The sequence below is a fragment of the Equus caballus genome, chromosome 24, assembly GCF_041296265.1.
Source record: "Equus caballus isolate H_3958 breed thoroughbred chromosome 24, TB-T2T, whole genome shotgun sequence".
NCBI lineage: Eukaryota > Metazoa > Chordata > Mammalia > Perissodactyla > Equidae > Equus > Equus caballus.
In genome coordinates this window covers 42,597,633-42,625,003 of record NC_091707.1, presented here as the reverse complement: position 1 = coordinate 42,625,003, position 27,371 = coordinate 42,597,633, and the positions used below count along the sequence as shown (strand labels likewise).

At 42.7% G+C, this 27,371-nt stretch overlaps 1 protein-coding gene across 3 annotated transcripts in view; it reads right to left on the bottom strand.

Moving 5' to 3' along the window:
* The window catches only part of FLRT2 (fibronectin leucine rich transmembrane protein 2), a 97,356-nt gene extending 71,924 nt beyond the window's left edge, over window positions 1–25,432 (bottom strand). Inside the window, 1 exon segment of one of the 3 annotated variants that reach the window (NM_001412197.1) lies at window positions 23,357–25,432. The gene's annotated coding sequence lies outside the window, so the exon portion shown is untranslated. 3 annotated transcript variants of the gene reach the window in all.
* Between the last annotated feature and the right edge of the window lie 1,939 nt (window positions 25,433–27,371).

Genomic DNA, 27,371 nt, shown 5'->3' with positions numbered 1-27,371 from the left:
CTACTGTGAAATCTGACGTGAAAAGCCTTCAATACCTTGCCACCTGTAGACTTTCCATCTCTCCCTTTCAATACAGATAGCTTTTACACAAAAAGCAAAATCAGATTTCTAGCTTGCATACCAAGTCTCTAAGGACCACAATTACATTACCGGAATGATGCCTATCTCCATTAGACAGCCATTATTAGATGATGTTATAGGTCTTTAATACACATCAGTGCCTTTTGCGGGGTGTGATGTGTTCCCAAGGGTCAGGGCGTGTGAGGTTGGCACGTGACTGAGCACCACCTCTGACTCCGCAGGACAGCAAGCCACCTCTGAGGGCAGAAAAGACCCTCAGAATCAGACTGTAATGGGCATCTTGTGGTGCTATAGAACTGTTCTCTTAAACAGGCCTAGTTTATTGAAATTCATAGCAGCAGCTGTCTATTTTTACATTCAGAAAGGAATGGCTAAAGGGAGGGACCCATTTCTCGAATTAGGTTAAACACCCCACTCTTATTCACAATGCTAATTGTTTTGGTCAAAGTCAATGAACTAAATTTTACAAATAATGGATCAAGTAGAAATGTCACAACTTTAAGAGGAAGAGATTCTCAGCTCTATCCGGCGAGTCGAATTCCTTGTCAGCTTTAACTGGAATGTGAGGCTTCAGTTAAGGATGGGGTAAGGATTCAAAATAGGTATTCAAACCACACAGAAGTCGTCTGATAGGACCTCAGAGTCATCTGTACACCACTGGCAAACTTCAAAAAAAATGAAAATGTTGTATATCTTGGACTGTATGTTTTAGGTGTACTAATATGTCAGGAAATGAAGCACCTAATACTTCCACTCTGCGGCAGGGGCATCTGCAGCTTATGATCGCTCACTGACAAATGTCTGTCTTCTACAATGTTTTTTTGCACAATGACAGTTTATTACATCCTTTAGGAAGACCACTAAACTAGCTCTTAGAACCTTCTGGTACTTGAGACTTCAACAAATCCTTGTTGTATGCTGGCTCAATCACAAATCTTCTTTACTTAAATATACATGGTGTCCTGCAGAGCATAATGAAACCTTCCCATAAGTTTAGCTCTTTGAAAAAGAATAAAATAAAATGCATCCCCCTTTTTTCTATATGAGAATGAGAAGAGAAGGGGGGCTTGGTTTCTATTCCTGGAAAGATTTTCTTTCCAATTTAAACCCTCAAAATCACATTTGAAAACATCTGCCCTACCCTATAAGCTAATTAATATCAAACTGAATCTATTCTGTTTTTATAGGAATTCGACAACTGTGTCAAGCACATAGGGAGAGCTGAGTTTTAATGCACTCCAAAACGCATCTGCTACGCTATTTCTTCAATAGGACAAAAAGGCTTTATCTTTTTCCAAAATTACAATGCAGAACCACTACCACCACCACCACCAATGAAACTATTTATTATCACCTATTGGAGGGAAGCTGAAATCTTCCCTTTCTCCTTCTCCCTCAATCTGACCTTCTTTCCTCCTCCCTCTCTCACTCTTTGCTTGCACAAATACTTGTTGAATCTCTACTATATACCTGATTAGTGCTGGAAGCTGAGGATGAAAGTATGATTAGACAACTGTAGTCACAAGTGGCGACAAGGAGAAATGACCTTTAGATGATTGCAGTGGCAGAGCCCACTGAGAGATAGAGAGAGACCAAGAGATAGAGAGAGAGAGAGAGAGAAGGAGAGTGAGAAAGAGAGAGCACGTGGATTACTGGGGGCAGGCACTTAAAGTTGGCCACTACTAAATACCCTATTTGCATTCTAAGAAGATTTTGTCATCACATCTTGTCCTGATTTCATGTTTCTTGGCCAATAAACGATTATTGCTGCACTATCCATTGCATCCTTTTGCTCTGTCTGAATGCTGCAAAGAAGAGCAGGTGTGCATTTCACGACAATGACTCAAGCAGATACCCTACAGTCTTATCTGAATCAAAAGAAGAGTTAGCAGGTGGAAGGTGGCCGGTCTCTAAGTATTTCCTGCCTTATTCACTGTAGGTGTTGTGCCTGAAAGTCTTTAATTTACAAAAACCCACAGTTAAAATTCCACGTGAGAGTCATACACTGTGCACTGTATCAAAAAATGCCATTGTCCCTGCCATCTTCTGAAACGAGATCCTGGAGGTTAGGCTGGTAAATTTTTCAGAGACTTAAGGCAGTGGCAGGAGCATCAGATACACGAGCAACAAGACTCATTAGTTACAGCAGTTTAGGCCTCTTGGAAGGATTTCTGGAATGGCTCACTCACATCAAAGGTTTCACAATCAGCCTTCCAAATCTGGCCGTAAACCAAAAGGTCTCCAGTCTTACCTGTCTGCACCAGGGAACTCCATGCTATGACAGTATTATTAACATTATCGTCGTCAAACACTTGCTGAGCTCCTAGAAGGAGCTGGAGGGACCATATCTCTCTTTCAAGAGGCCTGTGGGATATTCCTCTGTCATCATCTGCCCTTGGTAGCTCTGAAGGGCATGACTTAGGCTGTTGGGTCAGTAATACAGGGCACATTAAGGTTTCCTGCTTTCTGAAAACATCAGTGACACCTTACCTTTCTCTGAAAAAGCTATTTTGGAAGATTCATTATTATTTATTGAGCACGTAACTGTACCAGGTACCATGCTGAATATTCCACCTGCATCACTTCATTTAATCCTCATGGCAACTCTTTAAGGGGCTTTGATTTCGCTATCCTCACTGCACAGATGGGAAAAGTGAGGCTTGCACAGATTGCGTATCTTGCCAAGGTACCAGAGCTGTGAAACAGTGAAGGCAGCTACAGGCCCAGGCAGATAAAATCCAGAGCCAAGCTCCTAACCACTAATGCTGGCTCCCTAGATTCTGAAAATCAGAGAATTACTGGAACTGCCCAGTCTTGAACAGATAAAGAAACTGAGGCCCAAGAAGATTAAGTAATTTGATAGAAATCCAAGATTCTTTTAGACATGGCACAAAAACTAGAACTCAGTCCTTCTGCCCACCAGCCTATCGCTCTTTTAAGTCTCTCACACTGCTTGTCTAATTCAATTCCTGGCATTAAGTGTTGATAAAATGACTCTTTGGTACACAGCTACATAAAACAGAAAGGGACATGACCTTCAGCATTTAATTTTCCTCTCTGGGTATCGATGAAACAGGGATAATTACACATGCCCTATCTACTACAGGAGATAGGAAAATAAAACAATATAACCAAAATGAAAGCTTTAAGGAAGAAAAGAAACTATGAGTTAATTAATTAAATCTTCAGTTAGTCCCTTAGGGTCCATTGCAATCTTAAATAAAATGAATCTTTTAGACATTTCAGGGCAGAACCACCATATATATTCGTCCATTCCATGTACCCATCCGTGCATGCATTCATCCATCCATTGGTTAAAGAACTTAGGACACAGTGGTAATTAGCCAAACACACGTAAAACCAACATGAATATACTAAGATCCTACTATGCATAATAATTTGCATAACTCATTTCCCTTAATCTTTATAAAAACCCTGTAAAATAATATCTTCATTTTACATTAAGAGGCTTAAATAAAATTTATAATTTGCCCAAAGTTTAGTAATAGTAGAGCTGGGATTCAAACTCAGGTCCACCTAACTCCAACCCTGCATGACCATGCTATACTTGAGATTCCATCTACCTGGAGTCATGTTTGGATATGCCCATAACCACAAGGTACTGCCCCTCCCATCCCTTCCCATTAAACAGGACAAGTGGAGGTGACACTGGAGCCTCTATTGCTATCCGTTGGGCTTTACAGAGTTAAATCATAGAGTGACATAAAAAAAGCAAAGACTTGATCTTTTTATGAATTCTCAATAAATATCCACTGGAGAAGAGTAAGAAATACTGTACTGGGCAAAGTATACTCTACAAGATTATTTCTCCCAGTGGCGGGCCTGTGCTCTTCTTAAGCTTCTCCTCCCCTTCCGTTTCCTAACTGTTCCAAACAACCTCATTCCTTCTATCACTTCAGTTATGACCTAATGGTCCTTCACCACATTTCACAGATCCCAACTGCCACTCCTCCATCAGGAATGTGCTCTTAACTTTGAAGAGAGAAGGAAATGGGACTTGAAGTTTCAATCCTTTCATCCTCTTGTTAGGCGTTCTGCTAACAAGGTGGAGTCAGAATCAAGCTCAATTTACCAGTTAAATTAGCGATTTTGCGCTAGATTTCATTCTTTACGAGTCTCTCTGTCACTTAAGGATGAAGAATCATCTGAATACTCGTTTTTCCACGACTCTGCTATATATTTTCATAGAAATTCCACTAATGATTTAGAAATAAAGAATCATGGAACAAGAAGGGACAATGACAAGCCAGCTTGTTTGCATGCCTGTCATAAGAAGACCAAATTTAAGCCAAACCATCAGGATAATTATTCTTGCTATTTTAAAAATCGCCAATGAAGGAAACGTTACAATTTTCCCATAAAATCCCTTTCAGATTTCCAAAGCATTTTGCACAAGGAGATCCATATTTCCACATAAAGAAAAATAGAATCAAGGGTAAGTTCTAATATCTGCTTGTTAAAGGTAAAAAATATATATATATATCTCACGTTATACAGATCCTTCCTATCTTCTAACATTCTGTTTCCAGACTGTGGATAAGCCTTCAAACTGAAATTTAGGTAAAGGCTCAAACAACACTGATTCTTCACTAGAAAAGAAGTCTACAAATATAATTTTGCATGGCTATGGGGTTTTGATATGAGAAACACCTTCATAACTTTGCATGACACTAATATTATGCTCAAAAAGAAATTCGTTAGCCAATTATAATTACATTGGTCATTTGTGCTAAATGAAATGTGTCTCACATCACATTATATTTTCCTGAATGTGGTCCCCAATGTAATTATTTACTTCATATGCCATTTTTGCTTCCCTCTATGCAACAGTTTTCATTTTGTCATTTACCTGTGTCCTAACAGACATTCCCTAGGGTTCTCAAAGAGTTAATGTGCATTCTTAGAAGCTCTTACTTGAGAATTTCACCTAATGGAAACACTCACAGCATTGTCCCCACAGACTACATTATGAACATTGCGATTTTTCTGTTTACAGTGACAACCTGAAATTTAGTAGAAAGATTCCTTTTTTGCCTGTTGATAAGCCAGACTCCTCTGCAGGCAGTTGTTTTTAAGAGCACTTTCTTTGGGTAATTCTTTTCTACTAATCCATGATACCCACTGTTTTCGAGGCGATGAGACTGCTGGAAAGATTTCTTTTTTCCCTGAAAGAGAAGGGATTTTAAGAGTTCTTCAACAGTGAGTGTCCTAATTGAGATAGAGTGATGACTATTTCCAGGGGATTATATCCTCTTCTGGGCCCCAGAAATAAATATTGTTATGGAGAAATTGGGCAAGAGGCACTGTGGCCCCACAGAGAGCTCCTGGGGAAACAACGACACAGTATGATAGAACTGTCTCATCCATGCAGGAAAAAATAGTCATTTGTAAGCCACAGCATTCATATTATTTCAAGTCGGAGGGCAAAGGAGAAGGGAGCAAATGCTTACTAGTACCTGATGTGTGTCAGGCATCACCTAATCTATTCGTCACAGTGATCCTATGAGATGCGTGTTATTTTTCCTCTATTTACAAACTGAGGAAGTAGACACAAAAATGAAGAACTATGCTCAAGTTAGTCTAGCTGGTTGAGGCAGAGCTAGGATTCAAATCCATTCATCTGAATACACACTCCATGGCCTTCCCATTAACCCACTCTATGCCCTTATGCAGCTCCCTTTTAAAAAGAATACACTTAGGGAGATAATAAAAAGCATGTGACTGTTGCATTTTTCAAAACATCCAGATGTCTTCAAAGATTCCAGCTAGCTGGAGTCCATGGTTTTGCAATATTGCAAGCATCTCTTTCAATATAAACCACCACACCACTAATTTTGGCTATCAAGCCTCAGTTATAAGAATTTAATTCAACATAATCAAGTCTAATGCCTCTGATTATTGCTATTTGCTCTTGCCTAGAGGCCTGAAAAGACTACAGGTTTTACAAATATAAACCAAGGAGTCATGATGCTGTTGGAATGTTCCACCTTTCTGTTTTCAAAGCGAGAGTGCACTGCGTCGACAATGTATTCCACAGAGGGAACAAAAGAAGCTTCTTCTATTAAATAGCTTTAAAATTCAAATACATATGAGTTATTTGTGCAAACTTTGCTAATATTAATTTCCTCAATATTTAAAATCTGATGGGAAGTAGTATATATAGACAAAGACTCGTGCTATACGTAAGTTTCAGAGGTAGTTTGGGGTCAGATGCCTGAGTTCAATAGCTTCTCAAACACTTAGTGGGCTTGGCCTTTGCCCTAAATGAGCTCACAGACAGAAGAGACAAAGCATTTGGTAAAATGTTACACCACAATGAGACTACTAGAAAGACAAAAGTAAAGGCACACCTTATATTTAGTTCAAAAGAGAAGATTCACTTTCTTTGGGAAGATTAGGGAAAGCTACAGGAAGAAGGGCCTTGAGTGCCAAGCTAAGAAGTTCAGACTTGATGGCGTAAATAACAGAGAAGAATATCATCAGCACAGGAATGAGGAAGAGTAAGGTCACCATGGTGTGCGGACCGGAGGAGGGAAGATGTATGTGGGCTTAACTAGGATGGACACAACAGAAACAAAATGAAAGGGCAAGAAGAACAGAATTTTTAAAAAATGCACAAAACGAGTGATGGAAGAGTTGAAAATGAGTGAAAAGGAGAAAGCAAAGATGACAGTAAGTAGTAGTTCCAGAGAACGGTACCTTGTTTAATAGAGAAGTATGAACAAAGCAGAATGGGACTTCGTTGAGAATGATTAACTCATTCTAAAACACATTGACACTGAAGTCCAGAAGATAAACCAGGAAGTTCATCATGGGGAGTGGAGAGGGAAGAGCGACACCGGGTCACAGGCTGATCGCTTAAAGATTCTTGTGGTCTAGACAAATCTGACAGCCATTGCTGGTAGGAGTGACGCTAGTATGTTTAGGTTTTTTTCACATGGCCTGACCACTTTTCTCATTTGCAAATTGCACATAGAAAAGACTTTTGATCCACCAAACGCTTTGGTTCTGCCCACATCTGGGCAGATCCTGCTTTCACAAACAACCCCATCAATGAGCCCACCTAGACTAACCCAAGTCAGGAATAATCTGCTGATGCCTCCACAGTTACCTCATGACAGATAATGGGGATATGGTGACAAAAGAATGTGGAAACACCAGTAGCCGTGGTCTAGATGGCTAAAGAGAAATTAAGGAATTGAGGAATGGATCACTTAATTTAGACAGTATTAATAATATTTACATGGAACTAGGAAGGATAAATAATTGAAAGGCCTTAATTACAATCTTTGAATTCGTAAAACACAACTTTGATACACGCAGAGAAGAACGCATCAGCAGAAAGGTAGAAAAGGGAAGGATGGTCAAAAATCAAATTCAACAGGGTGAAGACTTACAAGCATATACTGTGCTTATTTTCAAATTCTCAATGTGCAACAGGCTTTCCCAGGCCATCTCTTGGTCATTTTTTCACCCAATAAAGTCTACCGCCTGAGCAATTACCTAGATTTAGAAAAGGAGAGAATTTGAGCTATTTATAACACAGCCAATTCTCCATTATTCCCAGGCTCCCTCAGAGGCCACTAGCTTCATGCTATTATCTGACCTCTGGTTTTTCCATTGTCCATTATCACCTCCACAGGGAAAAAGAAGGAATCTCAAACCAAACCATGTAACTATTTACTAGTCATGCTGATAAAGCGTAAAGGGAAAGAATGGAGAGTGTTCTCTACAATAAACGCACTCCTGAATCATTAGGCACTTATCCACAGACTTTCGTTAGTACTGAAAACATGCTGAAACTTGTCACACTTTATTTTCATATCCCTGATTCTTCTCGCTTCCCATTTTAAAGAAATACATTGAAAGACTCAAAAATCTTTTTCACTCAAAAATGGCAAAGAGCAAATACCTTAGATAGTTATCTATTAAAAAGTCAAATATGGAAAGCTAGACCACAGGTCACCCACCGGACAGTGAGCAATCACCTCTGACTTTGATTTTTAAGGCATAAAAAAATACAATTAGAGTTGATTTCAGAAATTACCCAGTGCTCACCTATCCTATAAAGATAATTAACAATAGTTACAAAATCAGATAAGCAACCTGAGGCAATTCTCTTCACTTCAGGTTCCGTGTGTGTCAAATGGGTTTATTAGCAACATTACTAAACAGAACCTACTTTACAGAGTTTTTGTGAAGGTTTAAATGTGATAATATACATGTACTGCATAAGCAGCACTCTAAATAAACTTAATCCATGATCAATACAATTATTATTGTTGTTAATTACTATTATTATCATGAATTCCCCTGGAGGAGAATATGACCTTGCTGATACTCAGTATGATTCAAGAATCAGGAGACCGTATTGTTTCTAAACAGTCCCATAAATTAACTTATAATTAAATTATCAGATCTTCTGGTGTTGTGGTGTAAGCCCTTAGTATTAAAGCAGAGTGGCTTATCAAAAATCATTTCTCAGTGTTAATCCATGTGTTTCCCATTGGCATGGAAAGTGTCACCAATGTATAGCCAGTCAAGAGCAGACCAAGAGTTAAGGCAGGGGCATATAAAATATGCTCCACTATCTTCTACTCCTTTTAGCCACTGAAAATTTTGTTGAAAAAGGGAGAGGAGAGATTGGAGTGTGTATATATGTGCACACACACATCCAAGTCATCTCTGTGCATCGATCAGTAATCCACCACGAAAGTAACAAGGTGTTGTTAGAAATTGTCTTTGGTCCAACAAAGAGGACTTAGACTCCAATTACCGTCACCATCACGATCACATTAAACCACGTAAGTTTAGAATTTATTGTAACCTTCGCATGTTCTTTGCTGTATTCAACATGCAAATCACGAAGACTAAGATGGATTCTGCTTTGTGGAGACAGAGTGATGAAGGAGTTATGATTTCTGGTCATTTTTTCTCCTCTCTGGAGGGCCCTGGCTTCTGAGATACCTCCATCAGGAAATATTGTGCCTAGGATCAAAATAAAAAGGAAAGGCAAAAAAATGAAGAAGAGAGCAAATGCACAAATTTTTCACAGGTTCTTTGCTTTGCTCTCTTTAATTATGCCAAGAAAGATACACAAAGTTAAAGCTATGAGTTAAATGTCTCATTCCGTGGAAGCCACATCTGTGTGAACATCTACTTAACTGATGGTTTTACTCGGTGCCAAGAATCATATATCATCAAGCGAAATTATTTCTGCTTTAAACAGATCTTCCAGTGTGGCATCTGAATTGCCTCATGTGTGGTTTGGAAAGCTTGATGCTGATCAGGGTTGGGTTAACCAGCAGGCATCTGCTGACAAACCTGCTTAGAGTAAGGCAGAAAGGTAGTGGTTGCATTTTTGCCCTGTTGGGTGACCTACCTATGAGAATGAGAAAGCACTTCTGAGGAAGCAGTCCCTGTCATTAGATTACAAATCTTCTTGTCTTCCAGGATTGGCCAGCGCAACTATGTACTTATTCATTCAATTACATTTATGCAGAACCTGGTGCATTGGGCACTACTGTTAGGGTTTGAGAGATGGAATGAATGAGCCAAGGTTCTTGGAGTCTGATGAGAGAGGAGAGACAGACATGTGAACAGACACATTTCAATATGACACAAACAGAGACCAAATAGAGCTACAAACAAAAAGCTGTAGAAACCCAGAGACAGGAGTGATTAATTTAATTCCTGTGGGTCTTCAAAGAAAAGAATTTGCCAAATGGAGAGTGAGCAGGTAATAGTCTATGTAAAGGATAATAGCAGGGGAAAGGTTGTGTATCAGGAGGCCATGCCTTACCATCTTTGGAACATGCATGCACGGGATGGGTACTTGAGAAGAAGCTCTGGGTGACGGTTTGAGACCCAGTTTGCGCGGATCTCACTTGTCACGATAAAAAGTTTGCAAGGGCTTTATCCAGAGAGATAGGGAATCCGAGCAGTAGGTGACTGTTAATATGATGTGATTTGCTTTTTTTAGGACATTAACTCTGGGGACACCGAGAACTGTAATCTACAATGCTTTAAGGGATACTGATGGATGGTGGAGAGACCACACATGAGACGTGGCTACCAAGAGTGAAACCAGCCCTGACGTCTGGCCGCTCTGAAGGTTCTTTCCTAGCAGAGTTGGGTTAAATCCAGCAATGTTTCCTATGTGACAAAATACACAGAAAAAATGTTCTCATCAATTTACAAATGACTATAAATCAGGTGATTATGAAACCATCGAGTCTCTGGGTCGGAAAAAGTTCTAAAAACTATCTAAGTCAGTGATCTCTAATCCTGGGAGTTTTGTACCTCCACATTGGCAGGTTTCATCACAGGCTTAATAAATCAGAATCTCGAGGCCTGCAGCCTGAGAACCTGTATTTTTAACCTATTTCTTCAGTTAATTCAGACGGATGGGTCAAGTTTGGGAAAGGGCGACTCTAGGCCAACCCATCAGATTTCTTGGCAGGCAGGGACGAGGTCTTCATTGAAAGAGCGTCCCAATTGTCTAGCACAAATCTTAGCATGGTGCCTGGCACACAGGAAGGAATCAACCTTTGTCAAATCCCCAGTGACAAGCTCATGACTTGAATGGATGTCTGCCTTGCATTCCTTCAAGACTCAGACATTATTAGAATTGAGTTTTAAATTCCATTGCCGTCAGCACTATTGGACTTGTTCCTTATCTATTTGGGTAAAAAAACTGTTTTAAACAATTTCCCAAAGAATTTTAATCTCTCTTAGATATTCTAAAGTAGCAAAACAAGGTCTTATTGTTTTCTGTTGGGTGGAATATTGGTTCAGAAGCTACTTACCAAGATGTTACCAGCTTAAAAAATATACTCTAGTGCCTGCTTCTCTTTGCTCCAATTTGACTCATTTTATGTGTATACATTACATCATATATTATGTGATCCTAACAGGAAAAGGTTCCGTGTTTCCAGACTTGGAGGTCTCAGTGGTGCCTAACATCTTCTTAAATTTCCCGCATCAATAAATTTACAGATTCATTGTGTCAACAACAATGAAAAAGAACCAAATCTCAATTGTTGAGTAGAATGCAAAAATTATACTGTGCATACATGCTATTGTAACAATAAATGAAAAATAACCTCAGCATTGTGTATTTCGACCAGTGCCTCTGAGCCCTGTGTTCGTTCAGAAGTATCTGCCATAGAAGCAGTAAGAAGCTCCCTTACTTGAATTAATTGAAAATAACTTTCTGAAAGAACTATTTCCACCATGAACTGATAACCCAAAAGCATCATTCTAATTCTAACATCTAGCATTATACAAGCAAGGTATAATCATTCTATAAGTACAGAATAAGCATGACATAAATATAACAATAATTTACAGGTTAATCTTCTATAATAAAGTATTTTCATGACTCTGCCAAGAGTCATGTGTGAGATGAATCGTATGAAGCAAGTGTTTAAAATCCATTCTGATAAAAACATCTCTGTACATTGGCAAAGACAAGACAATCACAGCTCAAGGTGCCTAGTGTCGTTGTCTAGACTGGGACTTGTTGCAAGATGCAGGTACTGGTCACCCTGAGTGACAGATGCATGGAGGTGAGTGGGGGTGCATGAAAAAGCACCCCTCAAATGCCAAAGGCTTTGCTTTCAGTGAACAAAAAGACTACAGTTCAGCAGGGCCCAAGCTGCCGTCGCTTTCTGATTCCCCAAACTGAGACAAGTCCTCAGTGCTGTCCTTCCTCGCTTCTCTCTGGCCCTCTCACACCGTCACTCTACACTCTACACTACTAGCTATGAGCTCATTCTGCCACTTCGTGAAGTGCTCATTTCCTTTGCTGTCCTTTTCATGTTCTGTTACATGCATAACTAATGAAATTTTATTTTGCAGAAGAGACTACATCCCTTTAGTGAATAGGTTCAAGAGGTCAAAAGCCTTCTTTGACAATCCAGAGAAATGGCAAAAATATTTGTAGAAGGGGAGCGTAACATAATGGAATCATTATCATTTTGGAGGAGAAGGATCTGCAGTCAGCATTTATTAAATCTCTATTGTGTGCCAGACAGGTAGACAGTTTACTGAATTATCTCAATCGTCCGAAGAATAGTTCTGTGCGTAGAAAGTATTTCCTCCCATTTTAGACTTGAGATGAAGACTAAAAGACATTTAAAAATTTGCCCAAGTTTACACAATTAACAAGTGACAGAGCCAGCATTAGAACTTGAGACTATCCTTCTCCAGACGTAAAGTTCTTTTCATTAACATAATGCATTCTCTTCACACTTACGAGGGTTGCCTGTGCAGTCTTCAACCGTGTATGAAACTGCCATGCAATTACGTTCTTGTGTCTCCCATGCTCTTCACCAGCCTGGGAAGCCTCAGAGGAGGGATCCTGCATGACCTACATTTGCCTCTCCAGTCTTACTCCATGCCTGCTACATGGTAAGTAGTAAAACCATTTCCTGAATGAATGAGAAAGCTTTCTTCATTACCTGGTGTATAACTTCCGCCTCTACGAGAATAATATCTCCTTCATGAGGACCAACCCATTCACACAAAAATATATTCCCCCATTGCAGTCTGTGCTTTTCTTTATTTAGAGATTCCCTGGGACATTTTAGGAAAAGAAAATATCCAATTAAAAATAACTTGGGTTATCTCATTATTCTATTATATTGGGGACATATGAGCTAAATCAGCACCATCTAGCTTAAGGATGTAACAGTACTGCCTCCTCATAGTATCTAAGACTTAGATTAGTTTGCGCATTTCAAAGATGCACACAAACACATTCTGTCTCGCCACACATATACCTACAGATTGTTCTTGTTTTATAGCAGAACTCTTCCAAGTAGTACTAAACCTTTTCCCTCTTTAAGTACTATTATTATTTCATTCAGCACTGCCAGAACAAAAGGTATTCAGATTAATTCTGCCAAACTATGAAAGTAATTGGTCATGTTAAAATACAATTCTCTGGCCAGATACTTTACGATGGACCACTAAAATGCTTATCAACTTTAAAAAAAATAAAAATCAACCCAAATGTCATACCTTTGGCAAATAGCAAATCAGCAAGTGAAATGACAGTGTCAGATACGGATTGCCATACATTCAATTGCTGGTAGAAATATTCCTTCCCACCAAGGATCACAATCTAACCGAATGTGTTGTGAGTACACACTTCACATATGCACGCGTTTTCTGCAGACTTCAAATAAGAAACCCTAAAACAATTAAAAATTAACCTTTACAAAGGCCTGCATGTATATAAATTAGGAAAATAAAATAAACATGCTCACTCTTGGAACCTTCAAAATTAAAAGTGTCTCAGGTTCGACAATTATAAAAATACGATGGAACAAAATGTGGAGAAACAAGTTGTAAAGAACTGTCCCACAAGGGTTTATGACACTAACAAAGTCAAAACAAAGCCAAGCTCTGGAGATAACGTCAGTGTCATAATAAATCAGGTCCTTCCATTGATTGGTCATGGGCTCAGGAGGTTTGCCAAACTACTGAAAAGACAGTCTTTTGCTCTAGCCTGCCTTATTTTGCAAAACAAAAGTTTTAAAAAATCATCATATATTCTATTAAGGACTGCATTTTTGCAAAAGGTAACTTGGATGGCTAAAGTGGAAACCCAGCCCCAAAGAGAAACAATCTTACTTAGGGAACATTGATGGTTTCTTCCCAAAAGATCCTCAGTGGAATCTATTTGCGATCAATTTAGTTTCCAACACTAAGCCAAGCTGCCAAGGAAGGAAAGTTAGGCCCTCACACTCAACTCACCCTAATTACCCTTGATCCTTGAAAAGGACTTGCATCAAAATAGAGCTAATTCACAAAAGGAGATAATGCACCATTGAATGAAGGGAAGAAGTGATGCAGAGGGCCACCAGACACTTTACTGGTTGGGTGATATCCCATAGCACCCACAAAAGGAAAGCTCCTGGCAGACAGGGAACTCTGTCTTGGTTACCATTTTATTTATATAAAACCTAGAACTATCCTAGGATATGAAAATCATGCAGTGATAAATGGTATCGATTTGAATAATGCCTCTTTATGGGAATATAACACTGTATTATTATCAAGGTATTTTCACACTCATTAATCTTAGCTGACCCCACAACAACCCTGTTGAACTCTGCAGAGAGGAAATTAAGTCTCTAGGAGATTAAGTAATTCGTCCAAGGTCATAAATGTAGAAAGGAGTATGCTGACACGAGAATGCAGGTTTTCTTTATATAAATACATCTTTCTTTCCTCCAAAATAACCTCCCTATTGCTCACTTCCCATCACAGTAAAGTCCCAAATCACAAACCTACATCATAAAATTATACTCATTCAGAACAGGCCAACTTGTATCCAATTTACTGTTGGAGAAAGAGTGAAAGGCTTTTTAACAAAATCTAAATATATATATATGATTGCAATGTTTTTTACTATTTTAATTAAAAAAATCAACTCTGATCTTTTTGGATGGCTTCATAAAGAAGGAAACTTCTAAAGTCTATCTAGAGAATTCAACTTCTATGTAATAAAATGTCATGTTCATCCTTTTGTATAAAGCCAAATGGTTTAAAGGAGAACTCTGTGCAGCCTTCGGGAGCCTTCAACTTCTTTCTGGCTCCAGTTAGCCAATGAGAAGCTGAGCTAGTAAGGCTTTCTCATACCAACTCATAGAGGCAGTTGCGAGGAACAAATGCAATCCTTTATGTGAGACTCAGAAAATTTAAGAGAGGAGGGGAATAAATGCTAGTTAGGTATCAATGTGTTTTAAATACAATTTCATCCCTCAGGACCTAAACAGAATTTGCTGGAATCTTTATGGCAAATGCTTATCTAATGTACTCCTATTTATCTAATATCTATAAGGAATATTACAATTCCTTGCATTATTTCTGTCTTCAAAATATTTGAGTCCAAGCTTTGGAGAAAAGTGGGAAAGGAAACTATCACAGAGGCTATTTTGACACTGGATTTTCATGAAAGTGACGCCCACAGGCAGCTGGGGCTAAGAGTGACACCAGCATGTGGACCTATTTCCAGACACATATGAGGCTAATGTTTTCCATTCGGCCACATGACCTCTGTTGACTTCAATGGACAATATATTTGTGAACCAATTTTAGGAGCCATTGTTCTTTTGCTCCCTGCTGAAGGAGGTTTCAGTGTTCTGAGGCCTAATAGCATCTATGAACTCTGAGACCTGATATTTTTTAGTGGGTTGAAATCCAAAAGCCCTCAGGTTCTTAAAAGGTTCAGATGGAAGATTCTTTTATCTACGTCTTGAAAGCTCTAATAAAGAGAACTGAAATATAACACATGACCCGTGAACTGAGGGGAACAGAGGACCTTTTGCCAAGTTTCTTGCACGTTCCTTTAAAAGCAACCTGGGAAGAAAATGAGAAAGACAGCTCAGTTCTAACGAGCGCTTAATGGGTAGGAGCACCCGAGATTTAGTTTGTGAACGCTTCAAAAAATGGCTGAGGTCTTGAACCACTAAACTGCCAGAAAATGTGTGCCCTTATTAAGCATCCACAGAAAAACTGATCAGTGTGTGAGAATCATGAATGCGGCTTTTTGACTTCCCAAATTATACAAGGATATTTTCTTTGACCGTCCCCTACTACAGATCCGTAAAAACGACACTGCTTTGTTCAGGCGACACAGGACACACAGCGCTGCATGCTTCTGCAGAATCACATCCCACATTAAATTAAGTTAGAGGTGGTATTTGAAAAATAAATAAATAACGGAGTTCCAATTCACTGCAAATGGTACAGGAGGCCAGTAAGTCGGAAGCCTGCAAGAGAAGGACTTCTTTTAGAAAGATGTTTTACAGGACTTTTTCTGCATCATTAACTCTTCTGGAATCCTGAACATAACGTGATGAATTTCCCTAAAAAAGTAGCTACTGTTTAATTCTGAATCACTTCAAAGAGCCACAGTAGAAGGAATCAAAGAAAACCAAAAAGACCAGTAGATGCGAAATTCGCCAAGGAAAAAAGCCATGAAGGTTCTAACAGATTTTGAGCATGTACAGAAAATACCACTGATTATTTTGCTAATACAGTGTTTTACTGTTCCATGCGACTGAAATAAGTCTCTGTATTCATTGAAACACAGGATATTTTTATTACAATATTTGTGTCATAGCTCTTTAAAAAGGAACACATTTGAAACCTTGAAAAGAATCTCTGTCTTAAAATGGTTCTTGATGTGTATGTGAGTATGTGTGTTTTATTATAAACAGATACTTAATTGGAGGTCACATTACTGAAAGAGTAAAAAGATACTGATAGTCTTACTCCTATCTTCAACCTGCAGTTTTAGAAGAAAAATATAAGTTAAAAAAGTAAAGCAATTTGGAGGGTGGGGAAAAGTAAGAAAGTTGGCTAGGGTATTATAACGGTTGTTTAACTTTAATAATAATAATAACTGGTCTTCAAAAATGTCTCTTGTGTAAAACCCGCCCAAGGGAAAAGAAAGAAAACCTCCTAAAAATTCCATATCCCCAAATATCACTACATGAAAAACCATCTGGAAAATGTCAGATAATGGTATCCGCCCACCTAAGAAATTCAGTAAACTTTGTCTTCAATTACCATTTAGGATAATCAACTCAAATTGAAATTTCGATTCAGAAACCCTCAGAAGATAAAGCTGGATTAGGAATCAAGTTTTAAAAGTCTCCTTATAAGACCATCTGTTTACAGACACCCTTCTCACACCCCACCTCGTCCTTGATCTGTACCATAAGTTCACGGGAGAAGCACCGGTGAATTTAAAGACATACACACAATGCTACTATGAAGTCTAGATACCACATATATGTTCTGAGCTTGGCTCAAGTTTCCCTTGTTATGTAAGCACTCGGGGGCAATAAAACTTCACTTACATCCAGCAGCATTGTCAGTCTCAAAACATTAGTCTCCCTGACTGTACAATCCTTTTATTGTCAGGGGTTTTATTTACGTTGGTCATGTTGTCAGTGCTATATGGAATAATCACTTAGTAGCCTACTAGCCCGTAACATCTTTATTATTGTTGTTAAATATCATCACCCACACTAAACTCTATATTAGAAAAATCAAGTTCGAAAATGTAAATATTCAGAACGAACTACAGAGCTGTTAGATACCCCCCCCCACCCCCCGCCACCACACACGTAATCTGTAGAATCTGATGAGAAGAGAGAAAAACAATGAGTATTCACTTCTCACAGATAGAGGTCACTAATGGACTGAATTTGAATCACTGTGGCAGAAACCACGAAGTTATTAAAGTAATCTAGTGAAAAATGAACTTGAATTGAAATTAAAGATACTAAAAGATGATTATCCAGACAGGTCTGACCTGAATAGAAACAAAATTACATCACCTTGACCTTTTTGGAATCTTCTAAACAGAGTGCAAAACCAAGAGCTGCTCCTCGGTCAGCCTTGCTGTTTTTTAACTTCAGACACTGCTGATGGGAGAAGCAGCAACTCCTCCTTGCAGAGTACAAAGCTGAAACGTCAAACTAGATCAGATGTTCACACTGGGTCTCTACAGCATAAGACTTCGGGACTTGTACATATTTGAGCCTTTCTTGAAACCACAGCTTCAAACTGGGATGATATAAGGTTGCTTTAGGGAGATACGTCTAAATCCTAAATCAAACTCTGCAGCAGGCCAGAATATAAATGTAAGGGGTATCAGAGAAGGTTCAAATTAGATCCAGCCGCTCAAAGTAAAACTCGGAAAAGATCACCTCATCTGAAAGCTGGCATAGAGGAAAAACCATGACTGCCTCAGGAACCTTAAGGGAGCCCAGCATGGAGTCATTTGGGAATCTACTTTCTTCTGTTAAAAGCATCCCCTGGAATTTCTAAAACTGCAATGAAACTACTGAAGTGTTAAGATTTGGGCTTTTTTAAAAAAAATAAAAAAACAACCCAGCATTCCTTCCATGCTAGGTTTGTAATGGGTCCTGCTACAGTACAGCTAGCCCAATTCTTTTTACAATTTCTTGTACCTACTGGCAGAGACATGCACTAATGTTTGAAATTTCATCTTCCAACCTCCTTCAGTCACAGGTATTTGCAACTCAATGTGACAGTATAGTGTTGCACTGTCATGCGTGATTATTAAAAATCCTTAAATGGTTTAACCCCATCCTGTTTTGGACTTTCAAGGAGGGGAGGAAGATTAGTCTTATTGTGGGGAGCAACAACATTGTGGGGAAACAAGCAACTTTTCATAGTATGTATATTACCCAAAGATTTATGACCCTCTAATATGGTGATCTATAGATCCTATGTATCTGACGCATGTTGCTATGTGATAAAAAAAAAAAAAGTCCAGTTCTAACACTTTCCATACTGACCTAAAATTTTACATTCATACTGCAACAGCCAAATATATCCCTGGACAAATGCCAACCTGCATTCTCTTTACCTCAAAATGTTTGGGGTATCCTTTTACTGGAGATGTAATAAGGTCATACCACTTAAGTCCACAGACAATATCGGTCCCGATATGGAAGCTAGCCTTCATATTAGCTTTCGGGTAAGAGAAGTTAGACATAATAAATTTAGCAATAAGCCTGTGAGTGAGTGGACATGCCCCAAAGCTCCCTGATTATAGAGCCTCCCAGCTGAGTGGGGAGCAATAGCTCGGGTTTAGAAGAGGCTTTGCATAGCAAATGCAGCATGTAGAGAAATCTAATCAGCACCTTGCACTCCTGCACAAGCATTTACACGGATTTGTGCCTTGCACTTGATAAGCTTACTGTAAGCTTTACAAGAGATTCCCTCCACTAAAATTAATCAAAAGCTCTTGGAGACTGATTTCCATTTACAAGAGAGGGCACGATGAGTTTTCAGGTGAATAAATAATGATCATAATAAAGGTGATAGCAATAGCAGGCATCGAGCTGCTTTGAAACTCAAAACTCGACTGGGAGAAAGGGGACATTGGGGAGTTGGGTGTGGAATCTTTTTTGCTCTCGAAGTAAAAGGCAGGAGCTATTTTGTTAGTTAGACTAAGTCAGGCTTCTGTTCCGGAAACGTGACGGTGGTCTTCTCTCGCCGTCCCCGACTCAGTGCACACATGCGACCACTCACTCCTCCCCCCACCGGGATGCATCAGGCCACCGAGGAAAAATCGGCCTCTCTGCAACACTAACCACCCCCACCAACACACACACGCGCGCACACACACACACACACACACACACAAACGGGCGGATAATCACTGCAAATTCACGTCAGCAATGGTTAACGAGTTTCATCTCCCCCTTCAATCAAAATGTGACTTCTAAAGTTCCTATTTTATGACGCCAGAAGGTGAATGGAGGGAGGGAGGAAAGGCTCCAGGGATGTCAAAGGGAGAAGGAGGATTTCTCCCCTTTCCTTGAAATTTTCACACGCAGCCCATTTGATTTTCTGCACCAGCTAAACAGGGTGGGCGAATGGGAGTGGGCTCCTGTCACTTACAAAAGAAGCTAAAAAAGGGGGAGAGGGTGAGGGTGGGAGTGAGTGAAATCCATGCATCACGTCCCTGGATTTAAGAATACTAAAAGCCCCTCAATCCACATTCTAAATATCCAACAAGCTACAAGAGGAGCCACCAGCTGGGGCCGAGGGCTCTCATCCATTGCCCGGGGCGATTCGCCTCACCGCACAGCTGCCCACCGGGCGCAGAGAAGCGCTACGGGCCCCTCTAGCTTGACTATAGGTCTCCCGGCGCTAGGTACCCATCCCTGAGATCTTGAACTTCGCCTCCTTACTTTCACCCAAATCTGGCGAGTGTTAGGAAAGGCGCTAGGAGAGAGCAGGAACCCAGCAGAGGGGCTTGGAAGGAGACGATTAGGGGCGCGCGTTACCTGCGAAGGTTCTCGAGGTCTCCTTCCAGCCCTGGTGGTAATCCCGCTCAGCGCCGCGTCCTCCCCCCATCCAAACTTTTGCTCGGTGCTCCGGGTGGCGGCGACGGTGGCGGCTGCTGGAGCCCGGCCCTGTCGCCCGCAGCGTCGGGGCGCGGAGGTGCGGAGGCCGGAGCCTCAGAGCGGCGCGCGCCTCCGCGCAGCCGGCCGGCGCCCGGGCGCCCCGCTCGCCTCGCTCGCTCTCGCTTTTCTCCCCTAGTGAGCCGCGGCATCGTCTTCCCCCGTCCTCCGCCACCTCCGCCTCCAGGGCTCGGGCATGCCACTTTCTCTCGGCTCCGGCCGCCGCGGCCCCCGCTTCCTCTCCTCCTCTGCCTCCCCCTCTCCGCGTCGGCCAAGCCAATGTGTCCCGAGAGAAGGAGGGCGAGCGGGGAAGGCTGCGGAAAGTAGCCCCCTAGGGCCGGGGCTCCTCAGAGACGGAGGACCCTGGGGGACGGCCGGAGAGCCAGGCAGGCGCGCCTCCGACGCCTGAGTGCCCACCGCTCCGAGCCCGGCGAGGGGCGCTGCGCGGGGGCGAGCACCGGGCTGCTCCAAGTGCCGCGCTGGCCCGGCGTGGGTCCGGAGGCTGCTCCGACCTCACTGCTGCCTCAATCCGACGCGGCCCGGCTAATGTAGGCGCCGCGGCCCCCACCCCCACCCCTCCTGACACCCCCGGGAGATGTTTACAGTAATGAATTCGCGGGATCGCCTCCGCCGCTCCCGCGCTCCTCCTCTCCCTCGGTCCCTGGCGCTCTGGCGCGCTCCCCTCCTCGAGCCCTCTTTCTCTCTCTCCCTCCCTCCCTCTCTGGCTCTCAGAGTCCCTCCCACATTTCTGGTTTAAAGAATGCTTGGGAGGCGCGGCTGCAACCCAAAGCTTTCCAAGAGGCAAAGTCAGACTAGGTTTTTAACCCTATCCTCCCTGAAGAGAGTTGCACAGCGCCGGGGCTAACAGCAGCACGGATGTCACCCTGACAGGCACGCCTTCTCCTCTCTTTACCGTGTACCATCTCACTCCCCAACTCTTAGGGATAATGCCCCCATCTGAGCGCTGAAAGTCGATTTCTCCCCTGCCCACCGGTGTTGTACTTCCAAGCCAGAGGATCTAGTACTTAGACGCTGAGAAATGATCGAAACATGAGATTAGGGAGGAAAAATATAACAAGTCTCTCAACCAAGATGGCGTTATTTCAAATGCAGGCAACCTTGGTGACTTGCCCCCAACCCATCACTAGTTCCCTGATCCAGGACTTTCTTAAATAACTTTAATTGAGAAAATAATCCAAAGTTTAATATGATTATTTTAAACATCCCGTTTTCTCCCTTCACCCTGGCCACTGGAAAACGCATTGTTCAGTTTCTCCATAGATTACAGCGGACAGCCAAATCCAGCCTCAAAGATTTAGGAAACAGGCTTGACAGCCAAAGAAGCTTCATTTGTACACAGGCAACCTTTCCACTTCGCAATCTCTTTGCAAAGGTTAAAGTGTAATGTTAAGAAAACCAGGTGCACGTCTCTTTCTTGGGAGGAAAAAAAAAAAGGTTCTGGTTTTCTCGCATTTCATTGCGGCTCCTCCTGCCTCCAGTAAGTTGCTGTCATGTTTTAACAAGTCTGTAGAGAGGCTGAAACTGAACAGAACAGGGAGAGCGAGCTCGCGCCAAGCGCCGGGCTGCGCTGAGACGCGCCGTCGGTGGGCCCACGCGAGACGCAACCGGCGAGCTTGAAGCTAGCTCAGGACCAACTCCCTACGGATCCGCTCGGCTATCGCAGCAGACTTGCGCAGGGGCGGTGGCCACGACCGGCTCGGGACGATTTCCCTGTCCTCAATTCAAAGCCTGAGTCACTTGGCACCACTTTCCCAATTGTTTTTACTTCCTTCGCATCCCTGTTGTGTCTACCGCCTTCACGTATTTGAGCGCCTAAATCATGTTAAGACAACTTGGAGAAACGCCAGGTTTACCTCCCAAGCACAAGCCACGCACGGACCCACCCAGACGCACGCCCGAGACCCACTCTGGCTGGCACACGCGCTCACACAGAAGCACACACGACCCAGCTTCGTGCGCGCAGGTCGCTGGCCCTGTTGCTTTATTCAAAGATGGCTAGAAAAATGCCGACACTTATATTTACATTAGCTCCTCTACTCCCCAAACTCAGTGTGCAACTAATAAATACCCGGTGGAGGAGGGGGCATGGCTGGGGGAGTTAATTAGACTAGGACAGACAGTGAGTGCCATCTTGCTGGGAGCTTCCAGGAGCAAAGCGCCAGCGACGACAGCAGCGGTGACCTCCGCCTCCACCAGCAGCTGCCGCTGGCCACAGTCCCACGCGCTTCAGGAGTTTCCTGGGTATCAAGTGTGGGTACAGCTTGCCCCAATCACCCTTTTCCCCATACTTCTTTTCCCTGTTTAGTGCCCCGACCTCAGCTGGCAACCTTGATCTTGGGCCTGATTACAAATAAGAAGTGATCGCGCCGGCTCTGAAAGCGCGGAAACGAGCCCAGGACTGGTCAACGCAGCGGAGGGATCCTTCCCGGCGGCTCCCAGCCCTGGCGGGGACGCGCTGGCAGCTGGCGAGGCTCTGCTCCCGCCCTCCTCGCTGTCGCCCAGCCGCTGCGCTCAGAGCCTGGGGCGCGTTATCCGCCCCCTGTCCGCGTCCCACGCATGCGACGCAGGGAACACAATCCCAGTTCAGCCTTGAGTGCTCCCCGCGCCTTGGCCCTGACTGTCGCGCCCAGCAGACGCGCCGCCCTGAGCTCAGTGCCGGGCCACTGAAGATCAGCCGGGCTGGAGAAAGACTTGATTTTGGGAAAAGCAACCCCCTCCCCAACTGGAAGGAAAACGAACTAGCACCCTATGCATCTTCTTAGCCACTAATCCATCCGGGATTGCGGGCAGGGGGCGCGCTGGTGGCTTGACAGACAACCGCCGGCTAATAACGCTGGTGACATTAACAGCAGATGGAGCGGGCGCGGAGGTGGGGGAGTAGGAGGGTGTTACTCCTAGAAGTTAACAGATCCATTCTGGGGAAATGAGAAGGTGGACTCCGGCAAGCTTAGTGGCTCTAGAAACCCCAATTTAGAATCCACGCTCCCAGCAAGCTAACAAATTTGCGTTTTGACCCAGAGTTCAGTTACAAAACTCTTTAGAGGAGGTGAATTCGACTTGCAAATAGACCTCCCTAAAGTCAGGAGAGAGTTAAGCAGCTTATTCTCTCTCTGGATAAAGATAAAAGCCTAAAACATCCCACCCCGATGACCACCTCCCACCGTTTCAAAGAAACAATGCCCCCCCTCAAAGAGACCGCGTGGTCCCCGCGTAGCGGCAGCCGGGGCGGCTACTGGAAACTCCACCTGGCACCTCAGCGCCTTTACCTGGCGGTCGCGTCTCCTCGCAGTGAGCTCATCCGAATCCGACAGGGTCGGGGAGGTGGAAAGGGAAGAAGCTGGCGCGGCAGCAGCCGGGCTCCCGGGGCATGGTATTGTTTTAGGGGTCTCCGCCAAGGTCCCTCCTGCCCATCGTTGAGAACTGCCAACCTGGTCCCGGGGCTGGGTGGACACGGCGGCGGGCGCAGAGCTGCCGCCTCGCCGCTACTTGACACCCGGGACCTAGGGCCAGAGACGCACCCCGGGAGGAGCAGCGCGGCGCCTTGGAGCGGAGATTGCGGCCGCTGATGTTATCTCCGCGCTCTGGTACCTCTGCGGTGGCTATGGAAGATGCAAACTCGCAAGTGACGACCACAGGGTTCGAACGTACAACTAACTACAAGGTACCCAGCCTGAGACAGTATGTTGCTTTTCCCCTCCCCCTCCTCTCCCTCCTACCAGGGAGGGAGCTAACTTAACCCTGTGTGCGCCCTGCGCTGTCTGGAGAAGCCGGAATCGACTAGGAAACCGCAGGCGGCGGCTCCTGGGGCGAGAGCTTTGTTCACGTGCGTTTCCAGTGGGTGTGTTGCTGTCTGGGGGCACTCGCGTGGCAAGACGCCAGTGGCAGGCTTCCAACCCCAGACTCCGACATGGGAAGGAGTCGTAGCGTTTCATCCGGACCAGACTCAGCCCTCGGAATCTATTTTTTGCCGCCAGTTACCAGATTTATCGAAGTTGCCCGCGAAGTTGGGTTTTATTCCTCTATTTCTGCCCTCTCCCTGGCACCCGTATTATTTCCTTTTCTAGCGGTGCTTTGAAGATGTGGACTCTCCGCTCGTTCTGACTGTAGCTTTTAACTGTTTTGCGTGGGCGAGACGACTTGTGGAAGGTACCCACCTACCCACGCCCAATTTAAATGAAACCACGAGCTGCCTCCCATCCACCCACCCAAGGCCCGCATAAACCAAAGGACCGCATATTCAAATAAGACTAAGACGCCGGAAGATGGGGGAAGGGCGGGCTTGAGGGATTTTGAGATGTGAATGGGGAGATGGAAGGGTGGAGAGAGACAGCGATTGAGCCTTAGAATGGAATAAAAAGGAGAAATACAAACAAAAATGACGGTGCAGAAAATATATCTGAGTCCCAACGTTGAAAGCAGCAGGTCAGCTTTAAGAACCTAGATTTTGATCGGCAGTATTTCTCCAACTCCTCTGGAAGTGGTAAAAAATAAATAAATAAAAATAGAGAGTACGGGACTCTCCACCTTGGCCACCCAGATGCTTCGCGTTTTGTAAACGGCTGTGACTAAGCGCTCTAGACTCCCAAGAAGTTAACTGGAGTTAGAGGTGAGTCCTCGTGGACGCCGAATGGAAGCTTAGACAAGAGAAAATTGATAGCAGAGCGCCTCTGCTGTCACCGTCACACCCAAGTGAGCCAGAACGTCGCCCAGAGCGCAAATTCAGACATCTTCAACCGATGCCTTCTTTCTCCAGCTCCATTCCCGACTAAAGAAAGAAAGAAATACTGAGCCTTTAAAAATCATTCAGAGGGTAACACGTGGATCTTGCGGAAACTGAGTTATTTTTAAAAAGAGACAATGTGTTTCTCCACTGGGTAGATGTTCTAATTTCTCTCGGCAACATACCGAAGCCAATGGGAACCTGTAATAGCCATTTCAAACGCCTCCTCGAGCCAGGCCAACCCTTGAGGCAGCGGGAGAGCCGTTTCCGCCCGCCGGTGCAGAATTCCGTTGTAAATCCTTCTAGTTTGCCAAGGTGGCAGCAAAGCACAGGGATAGCTCGCCAGGCTGCGGAATCAATACGAAAGATCACATTTTTAGGACAAATACTCATCTACCTGCTTTTACACATCCATCTTCGTGTAAGTGTACATGGGTTCCTCCTTTGAAACCTTGATCTGAGATAACAGTATAATTATTTCATCTTTAAGAATATATTTTTGAGAATGTATTTTAAGAATATATTTTTGGTTAAAGACAAAATGGAACACTACAGGTTTTGCTTTCTGATTTATGCTGCTGGAAAATGAATAAGATTCAAAAAGGGAGGGGGCTGGTTGCAGATGTACCGAATTTGTATTTTAGATTCTTGCTGTTTCTAAATTATAATAAAACAATATCATTAGGATGCTCTCCCTTTAAAGACTATTGGTGTGATTATTGTAATCAGGGCAAGGAAAACTAAATATGGAAGATATATGAACAGAATCGCTGTAACAAATTTCTTATCCACATGACCTATGAGTCAGTTTTAGAAATGTGTGATCATGGGGCCAGAGGAAGCAAACGAATAGTAAATGTGGTTCAGGGGCTCCAGAGTGTAATAATTTTGCAGACTCACAAAACTGTGATAATTAGGTTACTTTATTTTTATTGAGAAACTATCACTGACACCTAAGGGTGGAGAAGTAGAGAAACAAAAAGAAAATCTCTGAGCTTCAAAAAACAAAATCCAGCTTATTAGTTATTCTTAAGACTTCAATTCTGAATGGAATTTTCACTTCAATTGAAATTTGATTGCCATCTCAAATCCTTCAGTGCCTTCTCTCCATGTTTCTTGTACCTTCTTCCTCTATACGTGCACGTGTACGATGGCCTGTCTTTCTAATCTTTGGTGAAAGTAAAAATAACTCAAGGTTTGCTTCATAAGATCACGGTTTAAGCCCCAGGCACTGAAGATTTTCATCTTGGGTAAGTTCAGCTCCGAGCCACTGTTTACTCATATATAAAATGGACGTAAAAGTACCTGTTCTCCTACCCTCATAATACTGTCAAATCACGTCAGTATACACAAAAGTGCTTTAGAAATTTCAGTTGTTTTTTCTAGCAATAGTATCATTACATCACACGGTCCCAGCCCTCAAAACATAGGAAAATTACATCAATCTAAACATAGTCAGTTTCCCCTAGTGTTATCATCTTCTGTTACCTTGGAACATTTATCAAAAGGAAGAAATCAACACTGCTACGTTGCTGTTAACTAAACTCCAGACTTTATTCATATTTCATCAGTTTTTCCACTGATGTGCTTTTTCTGTTTCAGGATCCCAGCTAGGATGCCATATTGCCTTTAGTCATTGTGTCTCCTGTGCTCTGGGATGGTTCCTCAGGCTTTCCTTGTTCTTTGTGACCCTAAAAATTTTAAGGGATAATGGTCAGGTATTTTGTAGAATGTCCCTCAGTTTGAGTTTGATGTTTTCTCATGATTAGACTCTAGTTGTGGGTTTGAGGAAAGACTACCACGGAGATGGAGTGCTGTTCTCATCACATCATATCAGGTGGTACATGATATCAGCATGATGTCACTGATGATAACATCGTCACTAAGATGTTGTGTGCCAGGTTTCTCCACTGTAAAGTTATTTGTCCTTTTCAATACTCCATCCTTTGGAAGTAAGTCACTAAGTCTAGCCCACCTTATGAATTTGGAACATTTACATGAGCAAAATAAGCATTTAGTGTGACTCGTAAACACTCCAAATATCGAATTCACTTAGAAATAATCTCCTAGGAAATTCCTGCTGTATTCTGTATTCTTAGGAATGTGCTCAACAATCTCTTTTTGGTTACATGTTTGAAGCCATCTTCAACTACCCTGTGTTTTACAATCCCCAAACCCAGTCATTCCTAAAATCCTGTTGATTCTTTTCTGAAATGTCTCCTTCTTTTCCGGTCCCCATTGCCACATATGGTTGGTTCAGAATTCCAACTTCCCTATGAAAAGATGACATCCATGACCTCTTATCCCTCTCCCTTTCATGGTTTTCCACCAGTATGGTGCTCATTTCTTTCTCCTTTAAAGTGGCGTTTGCTATCTACATGTTTGTCTCTGGGCTAAATCTAACTGTCTCAAAGAATTGAGTTGATCTTACTTTTCTACTCTCCTGGTAAATGCTCAAACATGCTTAATGACTTCAAGAATAAGCTCCTCTAGCAGGTACAGAGAAATGCATCCTTTCTTCTAAGATGAGCACTACTGTAAGGAAATCCATGGTTAACATG